General features: G+C 43.7%; 1 non-coding gene across 1 annotated transcript; it reads left to right on the top strand.

The window, feature by feature from the left end:
- Window positions 1-1942: 1942 nt before the first annotated feature.
- Window positions 1943-2061, top strand: LOC141131037 (5S ribosomal RNA). The gene has a single exon (XR_012242662.1). It is a non-coding gene; the product is annotated as a 5S ribosomal RNA (ribosomal RNA).
- The last annotated feature ends 9230 nt before the right edge of the window (window positions 2062-11291 follow it).

Below are 11291 nucleotides of genomic sequence, written 5' to 3'. Positions count from 1 at the left end.
GCGTTTGTATCCAGGCTTAACGACAATAACAAAAATATAGTCCTCTCATGGAATATCAGTACAGAGAGGGCGGTATTTTTGGATCTTGAATTGTCTAAAAGGGGTGACCGCATCAATATGGTCACCTATTTTAAGGCTACTGACCGAAACGCATTTATCCCTGTTGAAAGCTGCCACCACAGTAAGTGGCTGTGCAATATCCCTAGAGGACAGTTTATTCACCTCAGGCGGAATTGCACAGAGGTGGGGGATTTTCTATCACAGTCACAGACTCTTATCTCTAGGTTCACTGAGAAGGGTCATGATAAAAATAAGCTAGTCCAAGAATTGGATAATGTTGTGACTCTTGATAGGAAGGTACTGGTGTCGAATGCCCCTAGAGTAGCCCAGGGTGAGCCTAAACAGATCAGGATGATCCTTGATTTTAATATTCAGCACAAGCAATTTGAAAAGATAGTACAGAAACATTGGCCCATTTTAAAACTTGACAGAACCTTGGGTCCGGTCCTCCCAGACTGACCATTGTTTATTTACAAAAGAGCTCCATCTCTTAGAGATAGACTTGCGCCAGGGGTGATTGATCCCCCGGTTTACCCGGTGAATAGAATGCTTGGCTTCCTTAATGGCTTTTATGCCTGTGGACACTGTCCGGCGTGTAAACAGGCTAGAAACAATGTAAAGAAGAGGAAGGAATTTGATTACGTGCTACACTGCCGAGGTGGTGTATATGTTGCAATGTGAGTGTGGCTACCAATATGTGGGTAGGACTTCTAGGCCCCTCCATGTAAGAGTCGGAGAACATGTTAACAACATTAAACGAGGACTCCGCACACACAATGTCTCCAAGCACTTCCGACTTTTCCATAACCGCAGCCCTGCCGGGCTGAAGTTCTGGGGAATAGAGAAGGCAACGAAGCATTGGAGGGGTGGGAATTTCATACGGCAGCTCAGTCGACGGGAATCTTTTTGGGTATTTGAGACAAAGGTTGGGGTCCCTTTAGGGTTGAACGTTGAGTTTGACCTTAATTGTTTTAATTTAGACCGTTCGTTTATGTTGGTTTCTAGCCCCTTACCATTTAGAATATTGGTCCATAATGTATATTTGTTTGTGGTATATGTATTTGTGTACAGATGAGGTGGTTGTACTGATGTCTTTTTATTATAATTTAATTTATTATAATTTTTCTATCAAATTTATATTCATATTTTTAACCCCTGTAGGTCCTACACAATATTACATGGGGTGGCGATATATGTATTTTGTTTGACTTTTTCCATTTCACTTTTCATATATCCCTCTGGTGACAACTGGGAGGGAATAGCATTTGTTTTTGGTACACATTCTCCATCTGGAAGAGTGTGTAGGACACCTTAGGATGGATTCTGCCATAAGGGAGGGGGGTGACTTTATGAACTTCCCCCATATGCCTCAATTATAGCTTCTTTGGGGTATCCCCATAGGTACTTTTTGAGTAGCCTCCCTCCTCTTAGCTTTATAACTATATTACATTATTTTTATAATAATTTTTACTTTATTATAATTTTTTTATTAACGTTAGCCTTGTTTCTGCTCCCTATGTCTCTGATTAGTTGCTAATTTTATGTTAGCCTGCTTGCCATTGTGGGTGAATGTTATTACCCACGCTGACAGGCCAGAGGAATGAAGGAGGCACTCTTGGGAGTGATTTCATGTCGTTGCCAAGGAGACTGGAGTTTGCATCTCGATCTGTCCAGGGGGTGACGTGGAAGGGAGGGGCAGAGCGCGCATTGCAGCTGTGCTCCTTGTTGCCGTTCACTTAGTCTGTGAGCGACGTGTATGAAAGGGGTGGCTTGTTTGTTGTGCTCCCACCCCCCATCCCCGTCTCCATACGAACGCCCCTTTAGAGGGCGGGCTTCTTCCCAAGACGCAGCAGCGTTAGCTGCCATTGAACGAGATGGATTTGCCTACAGCCACATCACCCTGAAAGCGCCTGATCTTGTCTGATCTTGGAAGCTAAGCAGGGTGGGGCCTGGTTAGTACCTGGATGGGAGACCGCCTGGGAGTACCAGGTGCTGTAGGCTTAAAATTTTCTTTTTTTTTGACCCGGAAATGGGGGCGGGCTGTCTTTCAGGACACAGCAGTGTTCACTGCTATTGGAAGATAAGGATTTGACCTGGAAGTGCTTTAGCTCATAACATGGAAGGAATGGTGGCTGCCTATCAGTAAGTTATCAGTGTATTCAGCTTGCTTGTGCCCTATTAGATTTGTAGCCACTCCTGATTCTCTACTACTTAGTAGTTAAGTCCATTCACTTGTGTATTATTGGAGAGTGGGCGGGGTTTCCAGTATCATCATGAATTGTATGTGGAACCAGGATTAGATATAAGAGCTGACACACGGGCCCCCAATCAGATTCACTGAGGAAGTCCACACGGACGATTCGCGTGCGAGGGGCTCTGTGATGTCAGTACAGCCACCCATCTGGTTCATTTTTATGCTGTATACTCCTGCACTGGGAAACAGTGCTTGCTTTGTGAGTAATATTTTTCTTATTTAATAAATTTTATACCTTTTCATATGGAGAGCACTATGTCCTGTTATTTTTTTATTAACATGATATATATCAACCGATGAGACTGAATTTGGGATACTGCCTGTGGACCCCTATCTCCATAATCTACCCTGTGGAAGGGAATGCATGAGTGACCTGCTGTTAACACAGAAGGTCCACTCAATAAGGTGAGCAGCCTAGACCCTTGGTGGAAGTTCACATTGGTGGTGATACAACGAATACAATCTTATCCTATAACTGCACCCTTTCCTTCCTTGCCAAATGAGGGATCCCCCTTCTGCAAGTGGGCAGCTTTTGATCTCCTCGGACTAAGATATACTTTTTGGGACTTTGCCTCATGCGTTTTATTTATGTACGTTTAATATGTACATTTTATGTGTATACATCTGACCTGTATTGAGCGCTGCACTGCTATATTTTGTGTGATCTGCTATGTTGCCTTATAGGTGTACTGGAGGAGGCAATCCCAGAGGAAATTACAAGGATGGCCTTCGCTAGAGCCTTATTCCAAGCTAGAAAAATAATACTTATGGGGTGGAAATCTGCCATTCCGCCGATGGTTAAATCCTGAATTCAACAGATGGGTAATACTCTTATCCTGGAAAAATATATATATATATCAACATAGGGGGAATCCTGGGAAATTTGACAGATTATGGGCCGCATGGCTTGATACACCAGGAATTAGTCCCAGAGAACTGGTACAGATGAGGCTGCTCAGATGCCCATAGACACAGTGGTTGCCCAGGGAAATGCTTGATTGAGAGATGTGTAACATTATAGGGAACATGCTGGGATGATATGGCTGCCATTACAATGGCAAGGGTTTGCAGTGTATCACCAGAACGGAGTTAAACAATGTATATGCCATGCAATGACTACTCACCGTTACGTTTATTGAAGGGTATGACTAATGGTTATGTAATTGATTTTTCACTGTCAAATTGAAGTGTAATGTAATATTGGTCTGGATTTGTTTGTTTTCTTTTGCGATAAACTTTTGATTATAAAAAAAATGTAAACTTAGCATACAATGTAAACTTTTAGTATAGGCAGACTATAATATGTGCATTTTGTTAACTGACTAGTGTTAATGTACAGTATATCATTGAAGCCAGCCTTATAAATAGTGGAGATCTTACCTTTAACAAGTAGACAGGGAAGAAAGAAATAAAAGCTTACAGCTGTACTCCAGGCATAAACATATACACTGTATATATGTGGACTTTATTCCACCTGTCTTTTTTTCAACCTAACTATATAACTATACATGGGTGACACAATGCCACATGGCCTCCGGGGGGGGCGGGGTCACCCAGTTACGTCACCGGGTGGCCCCGCCCTCAGTTATATAAGAACTGTCACAGCGAAGAAGCGTCACACTGCGGTTCAGTCGCGGCTTTTTTTTTCTTTTTCGGTCCGTCAGGCGGCGTGATAGAAGAAGATGAATTGACATCGTGGGACATTTTTATTTTTTAATAAAGGACTTGTCCCAAGCTGTGTCTTTTTTAACTTTGACACTTTTTTGTGAAATGGTAGGGGTATATTTGTACCCCGTTACCATTTAACACAGGGGGGAGACCAGGATCTGAGGGTCCCCTTGTTAAAGGGGGCTTCCAGATTCCAATAAGCCCCCCACCCGCAGACCCCACAACCACCGGGCAAGGGTTGTGGGGATGAGGCCCTTGTCCCTATCAACATGGGGACAAGGTGCTTTGGGAGGGCTACCCCAAAGCACTCTCCCCATGTTGAGGGCATGTGGCCTGGTGTGGTTCAGGAGGGGGGCACTCTATTTTCCCCCCTCTTTTCCTGCAGCCTGCCAGGTTGCGTGCTCAGATAAGGGTCTGGTATGGATTTAGGGGGGGACCCCTGTGCCTTTTTTTTAATTTTTGGCACAGGGTTCTCCTTAAAATCTATACCAGACCTGAAGGGTCTGGTATGGATTTTGGGGGGGACCCCTACACCATTTTATTTTGGCGCGGTGTTCCCCTTAATTTCCATATCCAACCCGAAGGGCCTGGTATGGATTTTAGGGGGGACCCCCACGCAATTTTTTTTTTTAAATTTTGGTTCGGGGCTCCCCTTATTTAATATTTATACCAGACCCAAAGGGCCTGGTAATGGACGGGGGAGGGGAATCCCATGCTCTTTTTTTTCCAATTATCTGTATCTATATTGCCGATACCCAACAATTCATTACAGCGATCAGTTTTAAATGACAATTTTTCATTTGGAAATGTCATTTTGCTGTGGTACTGTTCTAAACACAGGAAAAATGCGCCACTTTGCAGGCATACTATAGACACTCCCCAGGCACAATATTTAAAGGAATATTTCATATTTATTGTTTCACTTTAAGCATTAAAAAAATCACTGCTCCCAAAAAAACAGCCGTTTTTAAAAAAAAAATAAATGTCTGCATTGATACATGTCCCCTGGGGCAGGACCCAGGTCCCCAAACACTTTTTATGACAATAACTTGCATAAAAGCCTTTAAAATTAGCACTTTCGATTTTTCATGTTAGTGTCCCATAGACTTTAATAGTGTTCCAGCAGGTTTCGAATTTGTCGCAAACACCGTATATTGTTCGGCGAACAGGTGAACACCCGATGTTCGAGTCGAACTTACAATCAACTGAAACATCGGGTTCATCCCTACTAGGAAGCTGTACTCTTGTACATAACCCATGCTTACTCTTCTCTTGAGGCCTCATTCCATCTTCCGTGACTTCCAGGCTGGGTCCCTAGGACACCCTGTGCAGCGAGGTCGGACCCAGTATTTGGAAAGGAGCCTAAGCACAAATGCTCCTTCACTAGCAGGGCCTCCATCACCTCTGCCAAGTCACTGCTTCCCAACTGGCTGGTTGCTTATGCACTCAACATTAGTATGGTAGGTATTAGCAACTGCAATATAACCTCCTCTGAATAGCTTCACTGCAAGTTAGACATTGGTAATGTATTTTCTCTATTTTCTCTTGTCCCCTTTTAATCCTTGTTCTTTGTGATTCACTATGCATTGCACCCCTTTTTTTTTTAAAGGGTAAATTTATTAAGGTTTACAAACTTTACAGTTTCATGTCATACTGTATCATTTACATACAATGTAACAGGTCACATTACAGACTGTTCTCAATCATCTAAACTGTAACACTATTAATACATATCCTTTTTTTTAACTTAAAAAATAACCAATAAAGTTTGCTTTCACAAGTCGTCTGCTGCACTGTTACTTTCTCCATCTACCATATTATGCATCTTATCCACATTCCTTCTGTTTCATTTGTCCTTTCGCATCACATGTATTCAACATTTTTATCATCCTATCCTTGTCGGTAGTAGTAAGTTTTTTTTTTTTTTTTTTTTACACTGCAATCTCTCCAGATATGTTTTTAATCCACTTTCCCCATACTTTATCAAACTTTTTTTACTGCCTCTGGCCTGGTATGTAAGTTTATACATTGGTATGGCGTTATCAACCAATTTTAACCAGTCCTGTAAAGAAGGGGGGTCTGAGTGTTTCCATTTTAGAGCCAATGCCTTCTTAGCATAACAGAATACTATTCTCAGAAGGGTCTTTTGTGATGCGGGCAATTCCTCCTCCCCCAAGTCTCCAAGAAGACACCTAGCTGGGGAGTATATATTTGGAAGTTCAAATTTCTCCTCCATATAAGCAAGGATCTCCCTCCAATATAACACTACCCGAGGGCATTGCCATACCATATGGCAGAAGTTCCCCACTGCTACATTACATCGGGGGCAATCTGGGAGTTCCCTCCTACCCATTTTGTGTAGTCTTTCCGGTGTATAGTAAATTCTATGCAAAAAATTGAACTGAAGTATTTTATCTCTAGCTGATATTACCGAGGAAAGCATTGTATCCAACACCTCTGTCCAAGTCTCCTCTTCCAGGGATGGTATATCTATCTTCCACTGTGCCGCCACCCTCTCCACCCTAGGGTTGGAGGATGGCAGCAGAGCCGCATAATACCTAGAGATCATTTTTGCATGGTCCTCCTCTGCAATCAGCTTTGCCCCTACAGAGGGGACTAAACTGATAGTGCCTTTACCATATTGGGCCATTACAGCGTGACGTAGCTGAAGATATCTGAAAAAAAAAGCATTGGGAATGGCGTACTCAATTTTTAGGTCTGTAAATGATCTAAAGACTCCTTCTCTGAACAGCTGGTGTGCATATTTAATCCCATATGTTGCCCAACATGCCCCATCTGGTATTTTAGCTATTTCTATAAGTTGGGGGTTATACCACAGTGGGGCATTGGGAGAACCCGCTAGGCTTGAGCCATTCATCTTAACGTTACATAAATGAAATATTTTGTATGACAGCTTCAGAATATCGGCACCTTGTTCCGTATAAGGTCCATTTCTATACAGTATATTAATCAATGCCTCATACGAATATACCTGAGCAGCTTGTGTTGCCACTGAGGCGAGATTCATCTTCGGAAAGCCCCACCAATGCACATGTGTTAGCTGAGCAGCTAGGTAATAGCAACGTAAATTCGGCAGGGCCAACCCTCCCTCTCTCATAGGTAAGTGAAGTGTTTCTAATGATATTCTAGCTGGTTTAGGTCCCCATAGAAAGGAGGAGACTGTCTTGTTTACATCCGTGAACCATTTCTTGGGGATATATACTGGAGCGTGCCAGAGCAAGTACAGAAACCTGGGCAGATAAATCATTTTAAATATGTTGATTTTCCCCAGTAGGCCAAGCGGCAACTTGGCCCAGGTCTGTGTACTCTCCTTATTGCACCCCTTTAAGTGTGTCGTGAAGTAACTTCAGACCAGGCCAAATTGAATAACAAGTTTTCTTTACTGAAGTTGTTCAAAAAGTATCAAATAATTTGCATGATATCTTCAATATACATTCCTGTACATGTTCTGTTAATTGTCACATAGCTGTTCTTCTAGTGCACCTGAATACCCATGAGGTAGATGTATATGTAACCTTTTTGGGACCCAACACTGGAGGGTTCTCTGATGATGGGTAATCAACCTACTCCACAGGAATAGCAGAGCCAGCCACCAGGTATTTAGGCTCCACCAGCTGCTCTGGTGCAGATATGCCAGGATCCAAGACAGGTAGAACCAAAGTAGGAGTAGCAGGTTTTACAACAGGTTCCTCCTGAGGTGCTGTTGTAGTCTCCATAGCTATCACATCCTGAGGCAGAATAGGAGCAGGGAACGTAACACAGCCCTGCAAAGCAGCTCCTATTAAGGCCTGTCCCTGCACTGACTCAACCCAGGCCAGATAGGGGAACCAAGACGTCTTCCCTGGGATCCATCCAGTAAGGGACTCAGGGAACTTAGATCTTAGCAAGGTGATGTGGCAACCTCCGATGGCAGTGCAGTTGGAAAAACAGGAACTGTAGGTAAAGATAATCCATGCAAGCTCAAGTCCCATGGTTCCTCCACTTCTGACAGCCTGGTACACAGCAAGGTGTTGCAACTGAGACAGAAAGCCTGGAGGGGAAGGGAGCATACAGTGTCCCGATCATGGATGTGGCAGTGATCCAGTCCCATAGTTGGCCAATATTTCAGTCCAGTGTCCAATACAATTGGCTCTATCTCTGAACACAGCATCCAGCATTTCCATGACAGTAGCTGTGACATGGTGAAGTAGCTTCCAGCAGTAAGACCACCTGGAAGGCAAGGAGCTTCTGCACCAAAGCACCATTTATCTTCCCCCTTATGTTGCAATGGCCAATCACAAGTCAGCATGCTCCCTAACATCACTGATCACAAGCTGTTCACACTTCTTTTCACATCAGTGATCACATTTTCTCTACACATGCCATGATCTCTTTGCTAGCTTCAGGTGCATGCAGGGAATGTATCCTGCTGACTGTGCCACGTTGTGGGCAGGCCTTACTGCACTCACATGAGGATCCTTAGAAAGCACTTGCTAGTGCACATATAAAATAATCACAACAGTTGAATCTGGATGGTTTTGGAAGCTGGGTGTCAAATACTTGCATGCAATACATTAATTAGAGAGGGTAGCCATTCTTTAATGTACTTGTAAGCATGCTGTTAACAGAGGTAGGTTTGTGCATATTTCTAGACAGACATCTCCTATAAAGACCCATTCTAGCCCTAACTTCTGGGCATAGGGAGCATTGTGAGGACCATTAATTTAAGCTCTTGCTTTATGGACTCGTAAGATATCTCTCTCAAGAAGTAGGATTATCTGAGCCTGTGGATTAAGTTCTGGTATCAAGTGCGCTATACATTTCAAGTGTGGGTGATGAACCACTACATCTGGTGTAGTAATGTCAGATCTGTGATCAGGATCTGATTGCATTTAAAAAGTGTTGGTAAGGACAGGCAACTTGTGCATCAATAGTCTCGACTAGGTAGCCAGACGCTCTCCTCCGGCTGTCTCCACTATTCCTGCACAAGTTCTTAAGGAATAGGGAATGTTGGAACCTTTGGTGCCAAATATGTCAAAGAAGGTCGAGCTGGCTAAAGACTTGTTACTTTGATCATCAAGAATTGCATAGAGCTTAATGGCTTTGTTCCTCTGGCCTGCTAGGTAAACTGTAACATGACAGATTTTGGAACAGGACCTGCTACCTATGGTTCCTTTACAGACCTCTGAGCATTGTGTAGTGATCTCTGATGTAGTTGTAGTAGTGTGTTCCTCCCCGCCGTGCTCGCTAGTGCTTTCGGTGCATTGTAATGTCCATGGGGCTGGCTCCGGGTGTAATGCGGTGTAGCACTAACCCCCGAAGGAGCTGCTGAAATAAATTGGGTTGTTGCTGTCACCCCTTTACCTGTAATTTCACCACAACAGGAACCTAGAGTCCATGTTGAGCTTTGTATCCGATAATGTATGCACCAGTCACTTTAGTATTTTTCCAATGCTTTCATGAAAACTTTTTAGGAAGTAGCAGTGAAGAGGTAGAAACGGAGTTGCAGGAAAGTTCAAATACCTTTTTCAGATCATTGAGGGTTTGAAGATCTTAGAGACGATTATACCTTCAGTCCAAAGATCTTTTGCCCACCCGGATAGGTCTCTCTCACTGACCTAGCAGCCGGAATGGCGCACGAACAAAAAGTCTCTGCCACAGACTTTAAAGGAACAAAAATTGCTTTACGATCCTCTGCCACAGGATGTAGTATTAGATGAACAGTCCTCTGCCACAGGACGTAATGGTTTTTAGATGAACAGCGACACAGTACCAGAACCTTTAAGCCGACCCGGCAGTACTGTGCGGTAAGTTAGGTTAGGATGCATCCTCCAATTGAGTCACCAGGCCCCTCTTGAGACCAGCCTTCCACACGGTCCTCTCCAAGATGAGTCCTCCCCTGGATCTTCTCAATTGCTTGGCTTCTTCCCGCAGGACAGACAGCACAGGACCACCTCTAAACCAGCGGGCCCCAGACGACCTCTGGGCCCACTTATAGTAACGCAGCCTCGGGCCAGCATGGCCCCGAGACTGAAAATAAGCCGTCACATACCTTTAGGCCAGGAGGGCCAGCAGGTGAAAGAGAAAGAAAAATGGCATCTGCCCCTTAAGTACTCTCTCCCAGAACGCAAAGCAGTGGACCACCTCTGCCAAATTGCTTCTGAGAAAGAAGAGCACTCAATATACTTCAGCCTGTTGCTTTTCAACACTGGCCTGTGGTGACAACGACACCTACAGGCGACAGTGTGAAACTACGCACAACAGACCCAATTCTGGAACAGAGGCTAATTTAGCCATAGATTAAATCTGAACTATGTACAGAACAGGTAACCCACTAAATTTACATATAAGCGCCTGATCAACAGGAGCAGGGCGCTACACTGTGTTGTGTTCTAAGCATATTACACTGACCTTTCAATCCTTGGCAAAGTGAGATGTTGATGAGCAGCACTTATAGCAGATGCTTTTCTTCTTCAGGAAAGCTTTTCCTTCTTCCATGGACTTCTCTTTGAAGGCTCTGCATTTTAGAGGAGGATGTGGCACCCTGTGCAAGGGATACTGCTTACCAGGATCTTTCACCTTTGTCTCTGAGTTAGAGGAGCTAGCACACCTGTGAAAGGAACCTGGAGGAATCACATTAGTTTTGTATACTGTTACTTGAGGTTTGCGATGGTTCAGTCCTGTAGGAGCAGCACATGACAATTTGAAGTCAAACCTAGGATCATTTCTTGTTCTAGCTTGCCGGCATACAAAGTCCACAAAAACAGATAAAGGGGGAATGGAACGTTATACTGTTTTTTTATATTTGGAGCCATGTGTGATCCACTGCTCTTGTAAGTTATAGGGTAGCTTTTGTACAATGGCGTTGACACCTCTGGCTGTGTCAAGGAAAGCAAGTCCTTGTAAGTCCCCTTCAGCTTTGGCTACCTGGAGTTCGTTTGTGAGTAAGTCACTTAGTTCAGTGAGTTTCTGATAAGTCTTGTTAGGTACCTTAGGAAAGGTATCACGTTTCTTGACTAGTGCATTTTCTATTGCTTCTGCTGAGCTACCTGGCATGTTCGGCTGACTCATTTCCAAGCCATTTGATCAGGAGGTCTATCTCTTCACTGCAAGACAGGTCTAAGCCTCTAATAGTGTTTTGGAAAGAAAATCGCCAGGCTCTGTAGCTTTCAGGGTGGTCATTAAACTTAAAAGTCCTTTTGTGACTAACTTGCGTTGTGCAAGAACTTAATGGCAAAGTCTACCGTGGTTTGATTAGCTGACTGTGTACAGTATACAAATATAATATTATGGCTTGTAACAGATGTTC

This window comes from Aquarana catesbeiana, linkage group LG02 (assembly GCF_042186555.1).
Source record: "Aquarana catesbeiana isolate 2022-GZ linkage group LG02, ASM4218655v1, whole genome shotgun sequence".
In the NCBI taxonomy this organism is placed as follows: domain Eukaryota; kingdom Metazoa; phylum Chordata; class Amphibia; order Anura; family Ranidae; genus Aquarana; species Aquarana catesbeiana.
This window is presented reverse-complemented; position numbering and strand designations above follow the sequence as displayed.